Below are 24,591 nucleotides of genomic sequence, written 5' to 3' on the forward strand. Positions count from 1 at the left end.
AAGTTCTTTAGAAACACCACACTATGCCTTTAGGGCATTATTTATACATGGCAAAAGTTGGGTTGATGCTGGCAAGCCTGCCTGACAAAATGTGGTTCTCCATTGTGATGCCTGAGATAATATGGGCGCCAGACATGGGGTGACTTTCACAAGTGAACTCTGCAGGAATGGTTCCAGACATGAGGCTGAATAAGTTCTGCAAACACTGTCAAGTCAGAGACAGCTGTCACACTACAAATATAAATTTAATGTGTAATGCTTCATACCAGCAACTTGGTAATATTTTTGATAACTCAAAAATTTGAATCATATGTCGTCTTTGGCACACAACTGGATCATTTCAGTACTCTCTAAACAGTTTCTAAGTTGAAATAGAAATCTTTCTTTTGTCTTCCTTTGCATGCTGTAGGAAAATTAATGGAAATTGCATTCCTGATTGAATGTTGGTGTTAACCCTGCAGTGAGCAGGACCTTTAACTAGATGACCACTGAAAGCCTTGTCCAGCCTAAATTATTCTATAATTCAGTGATTTAAGTGATTTAAGAAGTGTGTTTGCTTTCTATGTGAATCAGTCTACACCATTCAGAGACACGTAGTTAGGCATAAATATAGTTGGAGCCTTTCTAAAAGGAGTCTGTGAGCACTTTGAGTGGCTGTGGAGATGAGGTTTGCTGTCTGTATCTCACTTCTGTGAACGTTACGACTTCCACCCTGTGAAATGGAGCTTCTGCCTGCATTCCTGGTTGTGTTGGCTCAGCAGTTTGGGAGTAACTGAACCTCACTTCTCCTTGGAATCAAAGGAATGACAGCCCAGCAATGTGCACTCCTCTTGTGTCTTAAAGCCTCTTGTATTTGGTATAATAATGTTTTTATGCCTAGTGTTACCTAACAGTGCAAGTCTATCAGGGCTACTAACTGATAGATTTTTGACATAAAATTACAAGTCTCCATGTTTGCGGAAAGATAATTTTGGCATGCTTATGGGATAGTTAACCAGTTGGAAAAGTTTCCAACTGATACTTGCTGTTAGTACTAAGGAGAATTATTGTGTTGCTTGTATATTTTCTGGGTTAGATCGAAGTGTGAGGTGTCTCACTTTATGTTCATTGATCATAGAATCATAGAACAATTTGGGTTGGAAGGGACCTCAAGGATCATCAGATTCCAGTTCCCCTGCCACAGGCAGGGTTGCCAATCTCTAGATCGAGTTTAGATCAGATTGCTCAGGGCCCCATCCACCCTGGCCTTGAATACCTCCATTGACAAGGCATCCATAACCTCCTTGGGCGACCCGTTCCAGCATCTCCTGGTCTTTCGGGAAAAAAAAAAAAAAAAAAAAAAAAAAAACCCCCCCCTGACAAATAATCTCAATTTCCTTTGCTTTAGTTTAAAACCATCCCCCCCTTGTCCTATCTCTCTCTATCTATGTAAAAAGTTGTTTTCCCTCCTGTTTGTAATTTCCCTTTGAACACCGGAAAGCTGTAATGAGGTCTCACCTCAGCCTTCTCTTTTCCAGGCCAGTGATGGTTTCAGTATTTCTTGTGGTGCATGGGAGAATCAGTTCCAAAAACTACTGGATCAGGAACTGTCAAGCCATCATGGTTCATTCTCATACCTAGCCCATAGCTAAAAGATCTGCATAGTTTTAAGCACTATGATTTGATTTCTTTCATTTTGATTATCTTTCAAAGCAAAAACATTTGCAATTGTTTAGGTCTTCCTATGTTAAATTACATCTTTCTTGTGAACTGAAGGCATCAGTGGATGGTGAAGGTAGAAGAAAAGTATTGAAGAAGGATTACATCTTTAGTAGATATCCTTGAAAAATATCTGCAGGGAGAATACAAGAGTTGCCAAAGAATGACAAATTTTTGTAACTGTTTTTTTCATTCTAGTATTCAGGGAAAGGGAAGCAAGTCATATTCTGTGTGCATTTTTTTCCCTTAGTGGACTATGGGAGACTTCATTATGCTCAGTTTGACTTTAACTGCAAAAGCTGTTCATCTGGAGTACGTGTAACTGCAATGACTGTTAACAATGGCTTCGTTTTACATTGAAGTGCTGAGAGCAGAGAAAGTAGGAGGCTTTACAGAAAACATCAAGCAGCCTTGATGTGGAGATTCAATTTTTCATACTGATTTAAAAATGGGCATTCTAGTTTAATGTAGTTTTCCCCAAAATCTAAGAATTTATGTTTAATACATGTAGTTTAAATATTTTGGTAACTGTATATTTTGATCTTTTACTTATCTGTTAGTGAATTGCTAGGCTTCACTGTCAGAGGCACTTGGTCTTATACACTTGCCCCAGTACTAAGTTAATATCAAATAATTAGGGAATAGCAAGTGGAAAGAAGTGGAGCATAAAGATCTTTCCTGGGAACTGTTCACTTCATGTCCAGCTTAATCACATGGGTTTATAAAGACTTTGTCAATCATGCTGAGACATGCTGACAGATAATTCCCATTGGATGAATGTGGGTAAGCACTGGATTTCAGAATGTGAGGACAGACATAAGAGTGATTTAGCTTGCACTTCCTTTAGGATGCAGCTTCCTCAGACATGGCTGGGCTTGATACCAGCATGTGAAAGGCAGGTCTATTAGTTTTCATAAGTGCCCTTCATCTAATAGCTGGCTGTGCAAAATGTGGTTGGTTCTGTCTACATATTGTGATGTCAGACATTTTATTTATCCGCTTAACTTGTGTCATGCCATCTGGAAATACCATCTCTGCAAGAAGAAATATAAAAGATGTTTTATCCAGGGCGGTGGGATTCTACCTGCTTTGTTGTTGCTGTTGCTTGTTTTTTATAAGCTGTAGCTCAGAGTTCAGATTACAGCACCTCATTGCATGGTGTAATTATGCCCAGAGACTGCAATTCTGGTTTGTAATGAAAGGGGAAAAGACTCATGGTCTGCTCAAAAGATGTTGGTTCTTTATTGAAACACCTGACAACAGAGACTATCTGATGATTGTTGTAAAGTATATGCTAATTATAAACCCAAATGTTTGGTAATACATGCTAGTTTTATCTGTAAAGCTTTTAGTTTTATCTGAACATTAGGATTTAGTCATTAATTTTCATTTATTGAAATCTTCACATTCACTGATTATTAATATAAAGTACGTTTTATTTATTTCTACTTCTGTAAAAGCTATAGTACCATTCACCTATAGCAGGCATTAACTCAGTACAGTGTCTTTAGCATTTGTATATACTGATGTTTATCAGCCAACCAATCTGTTCAGTACTATGCTGTGTGAAACCCTTCAGGTTTTGGTACAGAAAACTGAGTCATGGCAAGTAGAAGCAGGGGAAGCCAAGGAGAAGAGTGAGAACCCATACTGAGCTACTAATATTAAGTCTTTGTTCTCCCTGTAATAAAATGTTGTTTTACTTGCTCATATTTTTAAAGTGTGCTTTATGCTACGTACATTTAGTGGATCTTAGAGTTTGCTTTGTCTTAAGGTTGCTTTGTCCTTATCATCAGTCTTAAGCAGAACATTTCTCTGGGAATATCAGGCAATGCGTGGCTTTCATCATATACCTCAGAATATCTGACTTTGATTAAAAAAAAAAAAAAAAGTCACAGGAATTTTCCTGGTTTCTCTATGGAAGTGAAGAACTTACCAGCCCTATTTCCAACAATTTGAATATGCACACTAACGCAGAAAAATAACCTTCTAATGAGAGCTCAGGTTTTGTTTTAAAGGAAGTCTGGAAGCAGGCCAAAGTAAAGCTTTTACTTTACAGAAGCATGTGGCAAGCCTAGGTTAAAAGGATATTCAAGGAAAATATTTTTCTCTGTGATCACACTATACTTAACTGCAGTCAGCTTGCTGAGCGTGAGAATATATTACTGGTCCCTTCCAACCCAAGCTGTTCTGTGAGTCTATGTTACATCTTTTAATTAATGTTGAGGATTAGCTTCTCAGGATGGTCATTGCACTGCAGGAGAAAGTGAAAATGTAGGGAGAGTTCAGGGAACTACAGATATATTCCTTTCTTGTGGAGAATGTACACAGATGTGACTTTAGGAAGAAAAGGGGTTGTTCTCTGCAATCACCAGAACTTAGTGAATGAAAGGTAGTGTTGAGTACTTCTTTACTTATTTTTTTAGAATTGAACTTTTTCAAAGGAAAATTGAAAGTATTAAGTGGTGAGAAAAAAATAATGTATTTAAGGTTTAAGAAATGAGTACTTCTATTTGAGATACGGGCTGCTGTTTTTTTTTTTTTTTGGTAGTGTAGTGCTGATTAATGAATAAGATCAGGGTGCTACTGTGCCTGTAGATTACCTGCTGCTAATAACCTTGTGGCTAAATCATTTTCATAAGTTAAAAATTGTAGAAACTTTACACAGTACTACTTATATTTATTCAACTTTTTGTTCAAGTGTCTCCTTTTGACTCATTCTGTCTTGTCGAAGTTGTCATTCTTTCAAATAAAATACTAACTTAGAAACATCATATAGCTCGTCTGTTTTGTTGATAAGCAAAACCATATGAAATTTCACATATGATTAGATCTGCTAGTTTCCATGGAATGACAGAACTTTTCCCCACCATTCAAACACTAGAATAGAAAACTGTAGTATTTTGGGCTCACTTCTGCAAATTCTTGCCAGTTCTAACAGCCTTTCATCACAGAAAATCACTCTGATTTTAAAGGAGGCAATTCCAGGAATTTAGGTTCAGTAAAGGCATTCTCCTTCTGTCAGTAATGAACAAATTCCAAAATCCAAATTGTAAGACTGTAATTTTATTTTACATACAGTGTGCAGTAACTCTGAAGAATTTACTGTAATAGTTCTGTGACCTCAAAATGAAGAAGGAAGCTACTGCAGGTAAGTAGACATTTACAAATTAGGCTCTCTGTAGAAGTTTATGCTAAATTTGTAAACATAAAGCATTCTTTTGTCACCATAGAAATAATAATTTAAGTTCCATAATTCCTTTGGGTACATTAAAATGAGTCTTTTACTTTTCAGGGTTATGAAAAGATCAGCATTTTTAAGTTCCACAGCAATTATCATTGTATTCTTTAATAAGCCAATTTAATGTTTAAAAATGAATGTTTAAAAACGAATAACAAGAATGGATCTCTTAGGGTTTGAAATGGACAGCATCCAAAGACTTCTAAGCTTATAAATAATAAACCCTAGTAGCAGTTATTTTGAAGAGGCAGCAAGGCAAACATTAGGCATTACTGATAAAAATAAATAAATTGAATCACGTATAACATTCTGATCCCATCTGAACTGATGACAGCTTCCTGTTGCTTGAACTTAAGGTTTAACCTTTTGTCTTGTTATGTACTTTTAAAGCACATGTGTGCATTCAGAATTGCTAAGACAGATGATTGAAAGTTATGCAGAACTTACAAAACATGGTTGGTGGACAGATGGAAAATCTGGAGAATGTTATCCCTAGCTTACTAGCTGCCCTATCTCTTCCTCACTAAATTCTTCTCTCAACTTAGGTCAATACATTTAACAGCTCAATAACTAAATGGCTGGACAGAGCATGAGCTTCTTCATTTTTATAGCATGCATTGTCTTATCTTTGTATTTTGTTTGGGATAAATAAGATGGATTGCTTTACTATTCTGTTCCAAAATCCTCAGCAATGTCACAGGAGAAGGTGAGCTCCTCTCAGTATGAATTAGGTTTTTTTAAAATGGAAGGCATTGTATGGGACATGTGAGAAGACCTTGATGTGACTTAAGCAATGTTGATATGACTGCAGGATTGAAGGCATCTATACACCAGCTTTAAGCAAACTGTTAAGGGATGTTAGGAATGGCCATTCCCACAGTTCTCCATCCCAGACAAATGGACAGGACTGCTGCTTTCTCTTTTGCAGGTTCCACTACTAGCGAGGCTAAATGCTTACCCTTGGGACGTGCACTCAGACACCTCCAGTCATACAGACTTTTGTAGGCATGGTGCTGCTTTCAGCAGTTAGACATTGATGTAAGAGCCAAGTCCCTTAAAATCTCAAATCCCTATGATTCTTCCTCCTTTTGGCAGGTAGAGACTGACTTACCTAAGTCCACTCGCCTATTCCCCTAGTTGCTGGCACTTCATCCTTGACTGGAAAAAGTAAAATGGAAGAGATGCTTTTGTTCTATTTCCTTGATCTCCTATTGACTGTCAAGCACAGATCAGAAGCATGGGAAACATTATAGTGGTTACAATGCTAATTGGTGCCAACTCCAAGCATTTTTGGCATAACAGATCTCTATCTCAGATCTTACATTTCTTCCACTAAAATTGGCATCCAGAATGGTTCATCTCCTAAATAGGAAAAAAATGAAACTTGAATAAAATAAATGGAGAAAGCACATAGCACAGATACGACAGACAGGATTAGTGGCACACAGACCCAAGTACAGAGAGTTATGGGGAAAGGTGAAGTGTGTAGAGGTCCATCTGTCTCCTAAAGGATTAATAAGGAAACATGGTAGTATGATTTGAGAGATCATTGGTGACTAAGTGAGAGGCAGTCAGACCCTTCCTGAGGAAGGAGGGAGATGTTGGAAGATGTTAAGATGGCACGTAGTGAAGTGAAGGACAGGGAAGCAAGTAAGGAAACACCTTCTTCTACAAAAGCATCAGAAGGCATTCAAAAGAAACATCTGAAATGCTGAATGTCTTCTTTTTGAGCCTTTTCAAGGATTTTATAATCTGTGAGTATAATCGCTATTATGTACTATGCGTTACAAGATGTATTTTTCTTAAGAAGTTTAGAAGGCATCTGTACTAATAGTAAGTACTCATGTAAGTGGCACTGCTCAATTTTATTTGAGCTGTTTGTAATACAAGTATTAAGGACTGCGGAGTGATTTCTTATGAGCTACTGTAATATTCCTGCATTGAATGGAATGTAAATCACAGCAGAATTTCTTCTGTGGTATAGTTGTATCCTGTACTGGTCACAGCAACAGAATCTAGCCTCAACCAGAAAAGTACTGATTATGTTAAAGAACCGAATTTCATCCACATCTTTATTAATATCTTTGTTAAAGGGGAGTCTTGTTTAGAGTCTCTTTCTTTGTTGAGTTGGATTTTTTTCTAATCTCAGCAGATAACTTGAGAGAATGTGTACGGCTTTAGATACAGCTTTGGATTTTTACAGTAGTAGGATCTGGATGTTCTGTATTTGAATTCATTTTCAGATGTAACTATTTTAATAAGCAGCATTCAGAGACTTTACATTGTTGCCTAAGTGTTTTTCCACAAATGTGGAATGTAATCTTGAATTCTGATTTATTATTTTGAACAAAATAATTGAGCAAGTGTGATTGTTTATTCACTAACACAGATTAATTGAATAATAAGCAAGCAATGTGAACATTTGTGGTTGCTTGGTATATATTTTAAAAATCCTGTGAAGGACAGGAAAAAAAATCTTCTTAGAGACAGACATTATCTCCTTTTTTTCCACTGACTTTCAGGGCTAGTCTAAGGTTAATATATGGCTGCTTTATTCTAGTGAGTAGAGGCTTTATACTAGGCTTTTCATTACCTCTGGTTTCTTCTAATTTTCACTTTTCATTTTTCTGTTTAGGTATGCTCATATCTTAATTTGTTATAGTACTTTCCACATTTTCATGCATATGAAACATCTTCTTGGCTGAAGGAAATTGTCTATCTCAGACACTGCCAAGGGTTTCCTAGCAGGGAGTGTAAGGAGTACATGATTCAGTCATAGGCAGCATGGAGGACTTGGACCCATCTGAGTGGAAGATCTGCTTCTTAGCACAAGTGTGACTGTTTTAAGACATCTGGCTTTTAGAATAACAGATTGTTAGGAAGATTTAAAGAGTTACTTGATGGAGACATGGACAGAGATAAGACCTGCTTGGGCAGTGACTTTCAGTAGCAGTCCATCAAGGCCCAAAAAGTTTTGGAGATCTGAGCATACTATGGGATGAGGACAATGGGATTTGGCCATGAAAAGTTACCTTTCTACTAAAACTGTAATTAGTTTTGTTTTTAAAAGTCAGTCTATTTTGTCTCCTGAGTTTATAATTGTGGTTTTCAGCATGTGATTATTGGTCTGCAAGAGAAGTAGAAAGCTCTGAACAAGTTCTAAGATATTCATGAATGATGAATAGGAAAACAAACTGTAAAGGTTGCATTGGAATAAATTTAGGCATCTAAAAGCATTAGAAGTTCAAAAATCACTGATCTAGAATCTGAATATCTTGATAGCTGAATTACAGGTGCTCAGGCTTTCCTCTCTTTACCTTAGTCTTTCCTAAGCAGTGTAGCTTTTGAAAATGGAATTTATTTGCCTTTTATCCAGCAGTTCAATAGACTAATACTGCATCATGCAGTTACTTAAACCTTTTCCTGGAAGATGTATAATTTTTTTCATTGCTGATTTTATGGCACAAGTGATTATGATGTACTTCTAGCTCAAATATATGTTGTCTGTATATTCAAAATTATAACAGGAGACAAAAAGCATTGGAAATCAGTGCCTAATGTATGTTTCCAATGTTGGAACTTGAGTGCTCTGGAAAATGTTAACACTGTTTTGCATTCTCTATGTTACTATGTAAAAAAAAATGTTAAAAAGTGCAATCTGAACAAATCACATAGGAAACAGGAACTTACTGTACACCAAAAAATTGCCAAATACACAAAGTCCACAATACTAAGAAAAAATAAAATGTGACCACTTTCAAATTCTTTTCAATTGTTAATTTAACAAGTCAAACAAGTAGTAGAAAATAAAAAGGAAAAAAACGCTTAATATTTTTTTAAATTAGTAATGGTTAAGTTTTAAGAGGCTTCATTAAGACTTTAGACTTATCCTGTGTGTTTTGAGAACTCCATTTAACCAACTTCCTTTCCCCATGACATGTTGCAGGCTAAAAATTTCAGATCAACTAGAGCCAAAATGCACAGCGCATTGCAATGTTGATCCCTGGAAATTGATAGGCCAATCCTGTACCAATTATTATAGTAGTTTTGCTACTGCTTTCAATTGGAGGTCACCTAGAATTATTATCATTCTATGCTGACCTCAGTTCTAACTGATATTTTATTTGTTAACATTTATCCCATGTCAAGTATTTGCAATTATACGCAGGGTATTTTATTCAAATTGAAGTAACTTTCATAATTGGAAAGCTGAACATTGTTACCAGTGTCAAAGGTGGGAAATGGAAGTACACAGCACGTATCAGTTACACTTAGGGTAGGTACAGGGGACATCTGCCAGTGCCAGGGATATTTGTGATGATGCATGGGAAGAAAGTTAGCAATTGTGGGATTGTGAGTCTAACCATAGCCTTTCACCTGTGTCTGGAGATGGCATCTGTTTCCTCCATCTGTTCTATTCCTCTGCTTATCATCCCACGTATGATCCCAGGCTGGAAGCTCAAAACAAGGAACAAAAAGAACTTTAATGGAGTTTCAATTAACAGTGTTCTGAAGTCCCCATGCAGCAGGTGGAGTTTCAGTGGGTACATATGGCCTTCTCTGAAGGGGAGGAAAGTGCAGCAGGCTGCCATAAACTTTAATATCCTGTGAGGAAGCTTTCCTTAGCAACATTCTGTCTAGGATAGGATGTGTACTGTTTGACATAGAATTGTAGTGAAAATAAAGTTAAGAAAGTCAATTGCCCTTAGAGAATATCCATTTGGTGGAGCTTTCTGATTTGAAGTAGCATTGCAGCTTCTGCTTAAAATTCCATTCTTCATAAAACCCAGCAAACGAATTTTGGCAACCAGGGATAGCTTACAATGAGAGAACAATGAGATACATTGAGGGAAAATAACTGGCTACTTCATAACTGAAGAAATTCACTGCCATAAATATCTTCAGCACTTCTAATAAATCTACTGTATTTGGGCAGCAACTTTACAGTTCTTGGCAAGCTTGAAGGATGTTCCTTAGAAAAGACAAGAATTTGGAAAACCTCATGGAGCAATCTTTGCTGCAATCTGTGACAGGTGGTAATACATGCATCTGAAAATGGTTTATGTATTGTAAAAACGTTTCTGAAGAGCAGCATGATCCAGGGAGAGCAAAATCACATTTCATAAAAACAGTTAATTTTTCTTAACCTGACAAATGTCAGTTCTGTGCAACGTTTTTCCTTCTTTTGACGAAGTTGTGTGATTTATAACATGAGTCATTCCATGCTCTATTTTGGTTAAAAATGCAATATTTTTGTTAAAAAAGTCACTTTTACGTGTGAAACATTTCACTCAGAGTCAGTGTTGACAATAATATGAAAGAAGAGCTGCTGTAGTGTTTCTTTTTATCATCTTTTTATTTAAACATTGTCAAAAATTTGTAATGAGGTGAAACTAAAATAGAGTACACTGCATGTATATTAAACAGCATTATTGCTAATTAATGCTATTTGCAAAAAAGGTGATTTAGTTGTTTGTTTGTTTTTCTTTAAAGCAACTGTATGAGTGTCCATACTAAATTCAGCAAGTGGTTTTGGCTTAATGACAACTAAAAAACAAAATTTGAAGCAGCCAAAATAGTTTTGGTGTTTTGAAAATGAAACCTTTTTTCCTTCATTACTGAAAATAATGCCTCTTATTTCCATGGAAACTACAACAGATACAAAAGAGCACCATAACACTATTTGCTGGAGCAGATTCTCAGCTACAAAACTCTTTTTCAACGTAGTCACCACAGTTAGCCATGAATTTTCACCAGTGATGAACAAGAGCCCATGTGCTGCACTCATAAGGATCTGTATGACTGTCCAGAACGTGGCTTGTCTTTTATGTTGCCGTCACCAATGTTGAGATGCTTCACCGACCGCCTCACTGTGCTCACATCCACTCTTTGGTCTTCATTAACATTCAGCAAATGTTGATCAATTTATGGGTGCCATTACTTCCATATGGAGGAATTCCAGTTTGTTTCATATGTATTTCTATGTCAGATGCCATTTTGTCAGACTGCCTTTCTGCTGCCGTCTGTTACAAAATGTAATGGAATATTGGTGGTAAGGTTCACCCTCTTCTGCCATATCACTGACATCCTCCTCTGATGTCCTGGGCTGACATAATAAAACAGGAGGCATTATTTTTAGAGCACTTCTCATATTTTTAAACTGGTGATAAGACACAGAAACTCTTTTGTTTGACGCAGAAATAGTTTAGGTTGATTATGATTTTGGTGAGAAAGCTGAAAGTTATTTATAAATAAGCCCAAATACTTTCCATATTGCTATGTTTTCAGGATCACTGCAGGGCTGCTGTGCCTAAAGTTTTCCAGCATAAAGGCAACTAAAGATTCAGAATGCTGCAGTGTGTTGCACGTGTTGTTGAATTTCCTTTAAAATAGCTGTATTTTGTTTTTGAAAAACTGTACCACTGTTAAAAAAAATTTCATTCCTGCATGCTTCTTTTTTTCATTGCCTGTGTTGTCTACGTTTTTGTAGCTTCCAAGTTACAACAGCGTGTGTGAAAGGAATGATTCAAAATATACACAAAATAAACTTCCAACCCACAAGTGAAGGTGTTTGGCCTTGTTAAGGTCAACGCAAATTTTGCAACTGATGTTAATAGTTAGAATTTTACCCAGAAGTGTCGCAGCCACATTAGTTCTTGTAAGTCATCCTATCTAATTTATTATTTTCAATAATACCTCAGAATTCAAGATTCCATTCCACGAGTATGGAATGGAAAAATACTTAGGTGATAATGTGAAATGTCTCTAAATGCTATTTAAAACAATTAGAGATTGAACTAAAAAAACCTTTGTTCCCTATTGAGAGAGTACATTCGTAAATATATTTTCTCAGTATCCAAGAGATCTCATCATCAGTGTCTTCTGACCACAAGGTAGTTATTTGGTATTCATGGACCTACTTCATTATAGCTGAAAAACTTTATATCCTTAACACCATTTTGTATTCCTTGTGCATTCAAGTTTTAAATAAAAGCTAATCACATTTTTATATGTACTTGGAAAAGTAGGATTGAGCTTCTAATTGTAGAGTATTTCTCTTTCTAATTTAGTTTAAATAAATTATAGTAAGAACTATCAGAAATTTCCAGACCAAATTTTACTTGCCTTACTAATGCAGAATTCCTGTTGAAAACTCTGTACTGAGTAAGAGTAGCATTTGCTTAACCATAAATCTTTGAAAAATGTTCTGATTCACAGCAGGTGATTTCACAGATAAGAAAGAGAAAAAGAGAGATAAAAATTGTACCTATTACTTTGCCTTCTATTTGGAGATAATTAAGTTCAGAGGTACTGAAACAACATCAGCTATGTTACAGGGTGCCCTCCACACCAGAAAATGAAATTAATCAGTCGTTGCCATATTAAGTTAAAATGAATTACATGCAGAGAAACCCTCTACTTCCATTAGTCACGTCAAGATGCAAATATGAAGATATATATCTTCGCATAAATGTTCACAGATAAACAAAATAATTAAATTCGCTGCTGTTATGCAACATATTTTCTCTTAAGTACCTGTTATTTGATTTATGAGAGCACACAGTAGATTCTTTATCTGTATTTTGGCTATGTTGATAAGAGAATTTTTGTTAATCTGAGGCGTCTGGACTCAGGCAGTCACTCAAGAAAACGTATGTGTTTATGTTTAATGCAAAGAGTCTATCTAAATCTCTCTATCTGCAGATTTATTTTAGTTTTTAATAATGTTCTCTTGAGAGTATAGTTCTGATGTCAGGACTTTGCAAATATCAGTCAGAATGATTCCAGTAATGCCAGTTTTGTCCAATGACTAAGGAACTGAACGTAAATTTTATTTTTTATCTATTGAAAGGATTTAATTAATTCATGTCATAGCAAAATTCATTCTGAGTTTTTGCTTTATTTTATGAGATACTTCTAGCAACAGAAAACATGTAAAAAGCACCCATTAATTTATTAGTGATTCAAAAGTGATTCAAAATTCAATTGATTTATTATTCTGCTGTCAACTTGAGGGAATGCAAAATGGGAAGGAGTGCGTTGCTGCATTATAATGGTAGTGATGTACATAATCAGCTGTGAAATCCTGCACTGCTTGATGGACAACAAAGAATCACATTCAGCTTGTCTGCCCCACAGTTTATAGTCTAGCATAGGCGTATACATCTACTTTTCTTTTATGCTGATGAATGGCAACTGGTAGTAAAAGAGGCAGAAGACTATGAGAAACAGGATTTAGAATGGCAGTGGGAACATTTTTGTAAGAACTGTTCTCATAAAGGATAAAATTATTGGAAGAAACTACTGGAAAGACTGGTCCTCAGATGTAATCGACATGTAAGAGAAGACAAGATGAACATACACAGATTGATGAGTAAAAGGAGTGAAAGACATAGAGCTTAATTAGGGGAAGGTCAGGTTAGGCAGGAAAAGATTCTCCCCCAGGAGGGTGATTGGGCACTGGCACAGGCTCTGAAAGGCAGTGGTCATGGCCTCAATCTGCTGGAATTCAAGGAACATTTGGACAATGCTCATAGGACCACTCAAAATTCAAACCCTATGCCTATGTGGAGCCAGGAACTGGACTCAAAATTCCTCATGGGTCCTTTCCAATTAGATATTCTTACAGAATATCTATGAGATAGCCTTCAGAGTGTTTTCTCATCACACACGTGAGATCCAGACTACAGTAAACAAATGACTAGTCAAAAGAAATTATACTTCATATTTCAAGTTTAAAATAAAAAACTTTGTGAGCTTCAAAAGGTCAGATAAATACTGAGGGTATTTCTAGCAGTTACAGTGATAATTAAAATGAAGTCACTTTATGTTATAAGAAAGATAAATAGGGAGAAATTTGTTTTCTGTGGTTCGCATGCATTGCAACTCCCAGTGCAGGGCTTCATGCAAGTGCTGCTATGTGATAGGCAGAACTTACGAGTTTTAATGTGCTGCTGCCATAATTCACCAGTGTGGTTTCCAAAAATAAAGTTTAGGGAAATGATCAGGATTCTATCTGCATTACAGTCAAGTTGCCACAGATTTATCTGTTACAACTGGACAATTGTCCTGAATTTGGATTTTGTAAATTTTTATACAGCAGATATATATGCTTTCATTATGTTATTATCAACTTGTAGTCTGGAATATAAGATGTTGTGTATTCTCTGTTATGAAGGAAGCAGGTCCTCATGGTTAGAGGAAGACTTCAAGATATTTAGTGTTTGTTGAAGATAGCTATGTGTGTTAGCTGAGTAAAAATGTCTTCAGGATTTGGAAAGACATGCCTTGTTTTTGTTTCTATGTAATCGTAGTTAATCATAGTTGTTAAACATGTTAAATGGTTTCAAAAGATAACTGAGATGATAGTGAGGAAAATACAGGGCAGCGTGGAGAAAAATCAAACTCCCAAAGAACCCAGAAATCAGCAAAAGGAAATAGGTATGGAAAATGTAGCCCTGTGCATGACAGGATCAAATGTTTTCCACAGATGTCCTCATCAATTAGTAAAAAAATAAATTGCAGAAATTGTGGAAATTTTAATTCCTCCAGTCTAGCTGAAAGAACCACTCCCATTCAATAGCAATTGCTTATGTGAGCTCCTTAGCATCTCTGAGTAGAACTTTTATATAAAAAACATCAGCAGGATTTCTCAGGGAAAGTAATAGGAAAATATTAGGATCCAATCCAACCCTGATTTCCTGCTGTATTGGCATCAGTCTGCAAGTTATGGAGGATATAATGCTGGCAAGGTCAGCTTCAATATTCAGATTCTTGATGTTCATTATGCATTTAAATGTATTGGTGGATCGATCAATGAAGCGCTCAGAGAATTTATAAAATGATGAATATGTCCTGTTTAATACCATTTGGAATTTAGAAAAAAATTGCAACAAGTTATTTCTTTAGAGAGAGAAACAGCAGTGAGCTATTTAAACATCAGATATAGCTTGTCACAAAAATGTAGTTGGGTTCAACTGTCTCAGAAAATGTGGCACAAAAACAAATAAGGACAAACTGTCCAGGAATAAAATGGAGCTGGAAGCAAGCAGAGTATTTCTAGATGTCAGGTCAGAGTGTTCCATGTGGGAGGATTGGAAAAAATACTTTACTTTTAAAATGGAGCCATTAGAATAATTAAAAGATACTATAAAATGATATTGATTTTGATGTAATGAACTTGAGATCTTTTCTGGTCTTGAACATTTTAAAACAACACCTGATGCTATCTTTGTCATTAGTAAAGGAACTAAATTACTTGTTTTCTCTCTAGATTTTAGTTTGACTGTAGGAGCAGCATTGAAAAGAGGTTTTAAAAGAGTTGAGGAAACGTTTTCACTTAATTGAAAAGAGTTTGTGTTGTAGAAGTGTTCTACTTTATGTGCTCTTTATGTGAGAGAGCAGCTAGAATGTATTGAACTCCACCTGGGGAAGAGTGGTGTAGCAGTGGAGAGCTTGTGGGTAAGAATCAAGGGGCGGGCTGGTATGGCTGACACCGTTGTGGGTGTGTGCTACAGTGTGTGCTGATCAGGAGGAGGAGGTTGATGAGGCCTTCCACAAACAGTTGGAAGCAGTGTCACGATCCCAGGCGCTGGTGCTTATGGGGGACTTCAGTTATCCAGATATTTGCTGGAAAAGCAATGTGGCCAGGCATGCGCGGTCCAGACGGTTCCTGCAATGTGTTGAAGACAACTTCCTGATGCAGGTGGTTGAGGAATCGACGAGGAGAGGGGTACTGCTGGACCTTATTCTCACTAATAGAGAAGGGCTTGTCAGGGAAGTAAAGGTCGGGGGTAGCTTGGGTTGTAGTGACCACGAGATGGTGGAGTTCAAGATCCTGAGTGGAAGAAGTAAAGCAAAAAGTAGGATTGCTATCCTGGACTTTAGGAGAACCAACTTCGATCTCTTCCGGGGCCTACTTGGAGCTGTCTCATGGGCTAGGGTGTTGGAAGGCAAGGGGACCTGTGAGAGCTGGTCGGCATTTAAGCAGCTCTTCTTCCAAGCTCAGGATCGGTGCGTCCCTGTGAGGAAGAAATCGGGAAAGGGTGGCAGGAGACCTGTGTGGATGAGCAAGGAGCTCGTGCACAAACTCAAAGGAAAGAAGAAGGCCCATGAAATGTGGAAAAAGGGTCTGACTACTTGGGAAGAATACAGGAATGTTGTCAGGGTCTGCAGGGATGCGACAAGGAAGGCTAAAGCCCGCCTGGAATTAAATCTGGCAAAGGGGATAAAGGATAATAAAAAAGGTTTTTTCAAGTACATTAGCAGTAAAAGGAAGACTAGGGAGAATGTGGTTCCCCTGCTAAGTGACGGGGGTGTTCTGGTAACGGGGGATGCTGAGAAGGCGGAGATACTGAATGCCTTCTTTGCTTCTGTCTTCAGTGAAAAAGCTCCCCCTCAGGAATCTGAGACCCTGGAGGTTAGTGAGAGGATCTGGGGAATGGAAGACCTCCCTTCTGTCAGGGAAGAGGTGGTCCAGGAGCGCCTAGGCAACACCAATGTTCACAAATCCATGGGACCCGATGGGATTCATCCACGGGTGCTGAGGGAGCTGGCAGAGGTGATTGCTGAACCGCTTTCTGTCATCTTTCAGAAGTCTTGGAGGACGGGGGAGGTGCCTGAAGACTGGAAGATAGCCAACGTCACCCCGGTCTTCAAAAAAGGCAAGAAGGAAGACCCAGGCAATTATAGGCCAGTCAGCCTCACCTCTGTCCCTGGAAAGGTGATGGAACAGCTGGTGCTGGATGTCATCTCCAGACAACTGGAAGAAGAGGAGGTTATCAGGAGTAGTCAGCACGGGTTCACAAGGGGGAGCTTGTGCTTGACCAACCTGGTAGCCTTCTATGATGCTGTCTCTGGCTGGGTGGATAGGGGGAGAGCAGTGGATGTAGTCTACCTTGATTTCAGCAAGGCATTTGATACTGTCCCCCACGACATCCTTATAACAAAGCTGAGGAAGTGTGGGATAGATGAGTGGACAGTGAGGTGGGTGGAGAACTGGCTGACTGGCAGAGCACAGAGGGTCGTTGTTGGCGGTGCAGAGACCGGTTGGAGGCCTGTAACCAGTGGTGTTCCTCAGGGGTCTGTGCTGGGTCTGGTCTTGTTCAACATCTTCATCAGTGACCTTGATGAGGGGATAATGGCCACCCTCGGCAAGTTTGCTGATGATACGAAGTTGGGAGGATTGGCTGACACGCCTGAAGGCTGTGCTGCCATTCAGCGAGACCTGGATAGGCTGGAGAGCTGGGCAGAAAAAAAACCGGATGAGGTTTAACAAAAGCAAGTGTAGAGTCTTGCATCTGGGGAGGAATAATTCCATGCACCAGTACAGGCTGGGGGATGACCTGCTGGAGGGGAGCTCTGCAGAGAGGGACCTGGGTGTCCTGGTGGACGACAGGTTGGCCATGAGCCAGCAGTGTGCCCTTGTGGCCAAGAGGGCCAATGGCATCCTGGGGTGCATTAAAAAGAGCGTGTCCAGCAGGTCGAGGGAGGTGATCCTCCCCCTCTACTCTGCCCTGGTAAGACCTCATCTGGAGTACTGCATCCAGTTCTGGGCTCCCCAGTACAAAAAAGACAAGGATCTCTTGGAAAGAGTCCAGCAGAGGGCCATGAAGATGGTGAAGGGCCTGGAGCATCTCTCCTATGAGGAAAGGCTGAGTGAACTGGGTCTATTCAGCCTTGAGAAAAGAAGACTGAGAGGAGACCTGATCCAGGTCTATAAATATCTAAGGTGTGGGGGGCAGAATGGCGAGGACAGACTCTTTTCAGTGGTGAGTGGATACAGGACAAGGGGAAATGGCTGGAAACTGCAGCATAGGAAGTTCCGCACAAACATGCGCAAGAACTTCTTTACAGTGAGGTGACGGAGCACTGGAACAGGCTGCCCAGGGAGGTGGTGGAGTCTCCTTCTCTGGAGATGTTCAAGACCTGCCTGGATGCCTACCTGTGCGACCTGCTGTAGGGAACCTGCTTTGGCAGGGGGGTTGGACTCAATGATCTCTGGAGGTCCCTTCCAACCCCTACAATTCTGTGATTCTGTGATTCTGTGATACTTGCATGGTACAAAGCATGAGTTTCATTTTAATTTTGTGTGGAAAAATAACACAATTAATGGTTACTGAGCATTTGAATATTAAATGTGAAGTGATCCTTATGAAGGAGAGAGTGTCTAGGGGCCGGCTTGAATATTTCAGCAAAGCAGCCTCAGTAAGGAAAAATAAACAAAGCCTTATTTGTTTATTTTCCTTTTGTTTAAACAGATAAAAACTAAATGTAATATGCTCTACCGTATCTCTTGTGTAATCATTTGTATGACAATAGAAAGATTCATAGTTCCGAATTTTCATATATTTCAATATTTCCGTTACTAAGCATGTTAATAATATTGATGCCAACTCACCAGCATGAATATTCAGCTGACAGATAGCTTGTGAAGAAACTATTGGTGCTGATCATACTTCACAGTAATATTTGATAATACCGTTTTCCAAGAACATTTATGATTTATTAGTTTTTTTTCCTTCCTTCATAATTTTCTAGAGAATTCTTCAGAATTTCACAGGTGGTGTATGGATTGCAAGGAAATGTGTTGGTGAAAATTGGAAGACCTTTCAATTAGACTGGGCCCTTAGGAAAAGGATTGGTAAATTTTTAATAGTCACTTCGCTAATCCTTTCTGAATTAATGAAGTTTCCTTACATGCACAAAAATGCATCCTGTGTTTTGTTGTTACATAAAGCCTACTCCAATTTAAAGGAGGAATTTTTAAATTTAGGCATAATTCAGCATATTTTGAATTTACTTTTAATTCACTACTCTGGACTGCTGAAATAAATACTGAAAGCTAGAAAAGATTGTCTGAAATAATGACAGCATCACCTTAAAAGCATATTATTAAAGCAAACAATACAGCTGACATATCATTCTTTAAATGGTTTAAAATGGTTTTCCACCTTTTTCTATTACCAAAGACTGATAGAGGGTAAAGCCTTACAGCCCAGATCAATAGATAGCAAGGTGTGTGTTTATCAGCTGAAAGCTTACCTGAAGTTTTATGAACCAGTTCTTTGTAAAGCTGATATGCGTGAAGAATAAGACAGAATTGAGGAAAGGATAGCTGTCTAAGGGAACAGTTAGAACTTAATTACTTAATGATTAGTAAATAGGAATTTGAGGGTAGTGTTGTAGGGTCAGAGCAAAAGAGCTATGGCCTGCTTAATAGATGGGAACTGGACACTTCAAGTGCTCAAATGCTTAAAGCTAAAACTTGCCTTATTTGCAGGCTCATACTTTAGAAGTGTCAAAAACATCCAAGTAATCTGGAGACTCAATTTCCTTTTTGAATGAAGGTTCACAGGTAACTTCTGCAAATGGTTCTGGATAGTTCTTCAGAATTTTGCCCTAAGCTTTTTGTTGCATTTTTGGTTATGTCTGTGAAGGGGAAACACACATTAAATGTTTTATAGATACTACTGATGATAATCTCCTGATGACATTTTCATAGCTCTGTTCCGGACATCCTGGAACATGATGTTGACTAAAAGTAAGTTCCAGTATGCTGAGGTCTGTTTATGATTTTATGGTTAAGAAGCATGAATCAGGACTTTTTAGCCTGAAACAGCATCTATTACTTACCCTTTACATGAGCCAGTGGAGTAAACAAATTATTTGTCATCATCCCATGGGGCTAAAATCAGCCCTCAAGACTTGGCACTCATTGGATGTAACCTAGTTACATTATCAGTGAAATAAAGGTTCATAAAAACTGAGCTACGGTAGAACCACATTACTGACAAGAATAAAATAAATAAATATGTACCAGAATAAAGATGTTCTGAATAGTACATACCTGTTGCAGCCTTATACAAATCTAGGTCTGTAAATCCCTGTCCAAAACATATGTTGAGTTTCTACTTGCCCTTCATTCATCTTGTTCTTATTGCCCTTGCTTTTTTAAAGCACTATGTTTTTGAAATGACTGATTCATTGAAGCACAAAAAGCTGATGCAGAGCATATAGTTAAGCAGTGCTGCACCACAGATGCAAATGGGAGGCAGTGTTCACTGTAAAGGAATGGGGAAGGATAAATGTAGCCTGCACTGCTGAAAATTAGAACAGGATTGGATTAATCAGCATAGCGTGTATTAGGAGGAGGCCAGGGCAAGCCCAATTCAATTGAGTTTCAGCATGTCACAGTTCTCCAAGCCAGAGTGTCTGTAATTAAATTCAGAAATCAATGTTAATGCTCATCTGGGTCACAGAGCTCAGATCAGAAGATATTCAGGAAGTGCTGGAAAATTTAAGGTTTAATAGAAATATTCTGCTGGCTGTGGGTCATTTCTTCAGCATTCCTCACTAATACTTTTTCGGAACAAGTACTACACCGTGGGTAAATGCAATTAGGATTGTGATACTCACCAAGAACAGGTATCACTGTTTGTTCAGGAATATAACAATAGCTGAATAAAGTAGGGGGGAAGTAGCTTGCTGCATCATGCGTGGATTGGGAGTTTCCAAGCTAGAATAAGGCAACACATTCACATCTCAACCTCTAGCCACCTCTCAGATCTCTTAGTATTTGAGGCTTCTGGAGTGGCATGAATATACCAGCATTTCTGAAAGCTGTTGAAGTGACAGTATGGTCCTGCTTTACTTGTTATGTGATCTATGTTGTATCTCTAGTGGAAAGTAAGCTGTAATCTCCTTACGTAGGCTGGTCATCTGTGAGGAGGTTTACATGGGAAATTTATGGCACCAGCAGATTATGTTATTGTTAATGCTAGCACTTTTTAGTGATGTTTCTGTAATAATCTTAGTGTAAGTGAGAATATTTGGTCAAGAAATGTTCTTCATGTGGACTACATGCAAGAAAGCCTTGTTTGGTGTGACCTATGAGCTAGAGGAGAGATAATTCCTTCCCAGCTAATGTGGGGATGATTTAGGAATCTGTCCCACTGGTCACAAAGCAGGATGACTCATCTAGGATTTTCTCATTTCAGAATTCATGAAGATGCTGCCCTTGTTCCGTACAGTATATGCACATACTTTCTTTGAACTTGATCAGTTTTTTGCTTGTCAGATGTGGGATTTTCTGGCTCAATTTCTGGATCTACATATGGATTATGATCTGACAAGTTAGGAAGAGAGAGCACAGCTGTGTTTCTGTTTGCTGATTTAAGTCAGCTTAAATAAAGCAGACAAATACCAACCACCAAGATTCTAAATCTGTGTCCCTGCTTTCAGCATGCTTGGCAGTGAGGAGCTGACTTTTGTGCTTCTGTCATGACAAAGGCATTTAGTGGCAGCCCTTGAGGAACCATCAGGTTTAGTATTGACATTGACTGTTTTTAGGTGTATGGGAGGCACTTCTGTGTGTCACTGTCACACTGTCACTATGGAGTAATAGAGATCTGCTATACAAACATCTTTCCATGGCTTGGAAAATGAGACTTGGAACTGGATGAAGCGGGACTGTCCAAGTGAAAAATCTAAACACAGCTTTCAGCCAATCTGCAATGCTAGGGATATTCATGCTTGCAGTTTGCAACTGACAAGAAGTCCTTCTAATGTCCTCAGTAAAACACTGTAACTAATGGAAATTTGCCAATAAGAACACCAACAAAAATGCCTGCATGATTTAGCCTATTTCCTGATAGTACAGAAGAATAAACTTTCTGATTATCTTGTTAAGTATCTTATCTTTGGATCTTTCTCCTCCAAATTTAGCTTTTCAGGGCAACAGGATAGACATTCTGAGTGTCCTCTCTTCTGACCCCTTATTTCACCCACTCAACAACTCAACTGTGAAAAATTGTTTAACTGTGTTAAACATTTTCTCAAATTCACAGCTATTTCAAAGGCAGAAGCATCAGTGTTGGCTGGAATTTGGAACTACTTGATTTGGATGTGCCTCGATTATAACCACACCCTGGGATGTCAAGACAGTGTGAGAATCCACATACGTGTACCAGGGTGATGCAAGCACATTCCCGAGAATCCCAGCTTACATAACTGGTAAATGCTTATGAACTGTTCATAAGACTTCTCACCAATGCAGGCTATACTGGTTGGCTGTGTTGGATCAGCACAGAGCAGTCCATGACTTCTCTGAGGACTGTATTTTTTGTTTTTACTTGTTGGTATCTTTGGTGTGCACTAGGGTAACAAAAACTGCAGAATAAACGAAAAGCCTGAAATAAGTGTCTGTGAAGTGCTTTTTCAGCTTCTGGGTGAGATCCTTTTAGTAGGGGAATAAACAACAGTATGATGTGAAGGGAAAAGAAGTTTCTTGCTCTACAAAATCTTATCCTCAAGCTGAACTAGGAGGATGTGATCAACTTCCAAATATGCCAACAGCTGCATCTGACTAGTTAACTCCCACATACCTTGCACATTTCCTACAAATCAAATCAAACTCATGACCAGATGCTTCTCCTACTCTCCTTTTTTGTTTCAGTCTCATATGTTGTGTGCTTTCATCATTTATGTAGGTCATTTTGTTTGCTTTCTCCTTGCCTCCTATCGTGTTCTCGTTTGTTATCTTCATCTTTGTTCATTTGTGTTGGTTAAATTACATTCTATCTCTGACATCTCAGGCTGTTTTCACATAGTTGCATGATCTGGTTCATCTCTCTGCAGGCTCGTCTGCCTTTTTATTCACTCTGGGTGGTCCTTACTGTTTGCAGCTCTATTAACCACTGTTTCAAATATCAAGCTCAGTTCAAGTTGTACAGAAATTTTTCCCTCTAATATTTGCTCTGCAAATTCTTAGTGACATTTTTAGAAAAAAACTAATATTTGTACTTTGGTCTTCTCATGTATCTGACTTATTGTGGCATTGCTGATTGGTTTTGCTGCAGTACTTTCTTTGCCTTAACCAAGCAGTGATTACTTTCTTCACATTTTAGTCCCATAATGAACTTAAACTCATGTATTCGTGTATTAATCCAGCTGCTTAAACCATTTACTTTACCCAGGGTTTTCTACACTGAATATCTTTTCTGCAGAATCAAAACTTGTAAGGTTTATGCAAGGAAAGGGAAGAGAATACTTAGCATATGTCTTCAGAATTGACCTTTTTTAGGGCAGTAACTTATGAAACCAGCCAGCTGTTATAGCATGCTCTGCTTGTTGTTAACTGCACTAATATTGATAGTCTTAACTGTTCTGTAATGTCTGCTGTATTTATCTGTTGCCTTTTACTCTATCATTACACTGGTGTTGGTGATGTGTTTCTGCTGAGTAGGACAAGCATTGAATGGTGACCTTTAAAATCCGTTGTGAGACAAGTGGAATCATGAATGAATATTTCTTACAAGATATTCTGTGTAATTTTTCTAAATTTTAGTGGATACCCTCAGTTATGCCTGGATAATAATAACTGGTGATGCTGTTTTTCACCCTTTCCCCTATACTCTGGACAGCAAACCTTATGGTAGACTACTGGCAGCTTCCTGCTGCTTAACCTGTAATTGCATTTTCAGTTTCTCTCTCTCTCTCTACTTCTTCATTGTGCTTTTCTTATACATAGCTGATAATTTTGCAGTAGTTTCTTAAAAGAAAAAAAATAACCCACACTATATGTGTTGATACTTAATAATCTGCTAAGAGAGTTTTACTGACCTTTACCTTCTCCTCATAAATGCGTCCAGAAACTGGGCTAAAGCTTTAGATGTACCAGACTGACTGATAGCTACAAATGCTCTGTGATGGACTGAGAAGACCCTAAAGCAATAAGACACAAATATAAATTTTACAGTAACTGGTAAAAAAATGGCTCTTTATTTTCTCTCTCCTTGACTCTTAAACTCCTTATTGAAATTATTTTTCAGTCATTTGTGCTATCTATGTTTGCTTCGCAAATCAACCAATGGTTTTTAACAAGGTGCTTCAATTAACTTAAGTCAAGCATTCAGTTGAGTTTAAATATGCCTTACTTATATTTCAAGTGCCTTATTGTAAGTGTTATTCTGGCTTTGTGTAACTCTGGATGATTTCCATTAAAAGAAACTGACACTATCTTTGTAATTAACTGTGACCAGACACAGGCTGAGGGAAAGCATGCAAAATATTAATAGCATTCAGATGATGTAAAAATAGCAATGCAAGTGAGGCCTCAAGAAGCTAAAAAACATAATTTTGCAAGTCATTTGTGAATAAATTGCAGTCTGTAATACATACATAATGTAAACATTATATATTATATACATATATATGTACATATGTATTATACATTATGTATAATAGTTGACTATCTACTCCTAAAATTAAGATGTTACCTAGCATTGGTCATCGTTGACATCTAACCTGATCGTATGGGTCAACTGAGATTTTGTTTTAAATTATGCAGGATAGCTCAAATGTGTTAAAACAGACCTCATAAATGGAGTGCATTGAAGCTGAGCTATCCATGCAACATATCCATTAACAGGGTCATTAATAGGGTGCCATATTTTAGCAAGTGGTACCATTTAATAATTCCTCATGTATTAGGAATATTCTCATTTTTCTCAGGCCAGATGGCCTACTTCTTCACAAACTCTCTGTTATGGGCTCAATCTGTAAAGGGCATAACTGGAACAAATGGATGGAGCTAAACAGCAGGATAGACATATGCTGATTCATAGATGCAAAATGAAGTCATTGAAACTATT

At 38.0% G+C, this 24,591-nt stretch overlaps 1 protein-coding gene across 7 annotated transcripts in view; it reads left to right on the forward strand.

The window, feature by feature from the left end:
- The window catches only part of TMEM200A (transmembrane protein 200A), a 55,751-nt gene that overhangs the window by 13,042 nt on the left and 18,118 nt on the right, over positions 1–24,591 (forward strand). For 4 of the 7 annotated variants that reach the window (XM_042818529.1, XM_042818492.1, XM_042818511.1 and 1 more), the window contains 2 exons: positions 4,780–4,849; positions 21,787–21,952. The exons of 2 other annotated variants lie outside the window; for them this stretch is intronic. The gene's annotated coding sequence lies outside the window, so the exon portion shown is untranslated. The remainder of the gene's footprint in view (positions 1–4,779; positions 4,850–21,786; positions 21,953–24,591) is intronic. One more of the 7 variants, XM_042818500.1, reaches the window with a different exon arrangement.

The sequence above is a fragment of the Centrocercus urophasianus genome, unplaced genomic scaffold (assembly GCF_019232065.1).
Source record: "Centrocercus urophasianus isolate 14NV4802_14NV808 unplaced genomic scaffold, USGS_Curo_1.0 seq_10, whole genome shotgun sequence".
NCBI classification, from domain to species: Eukaryota; Metazoa; Chordata; class Aves; order Galliformes; family Phasianidae; genus Centrocercus; species Centrocercus urophasianus.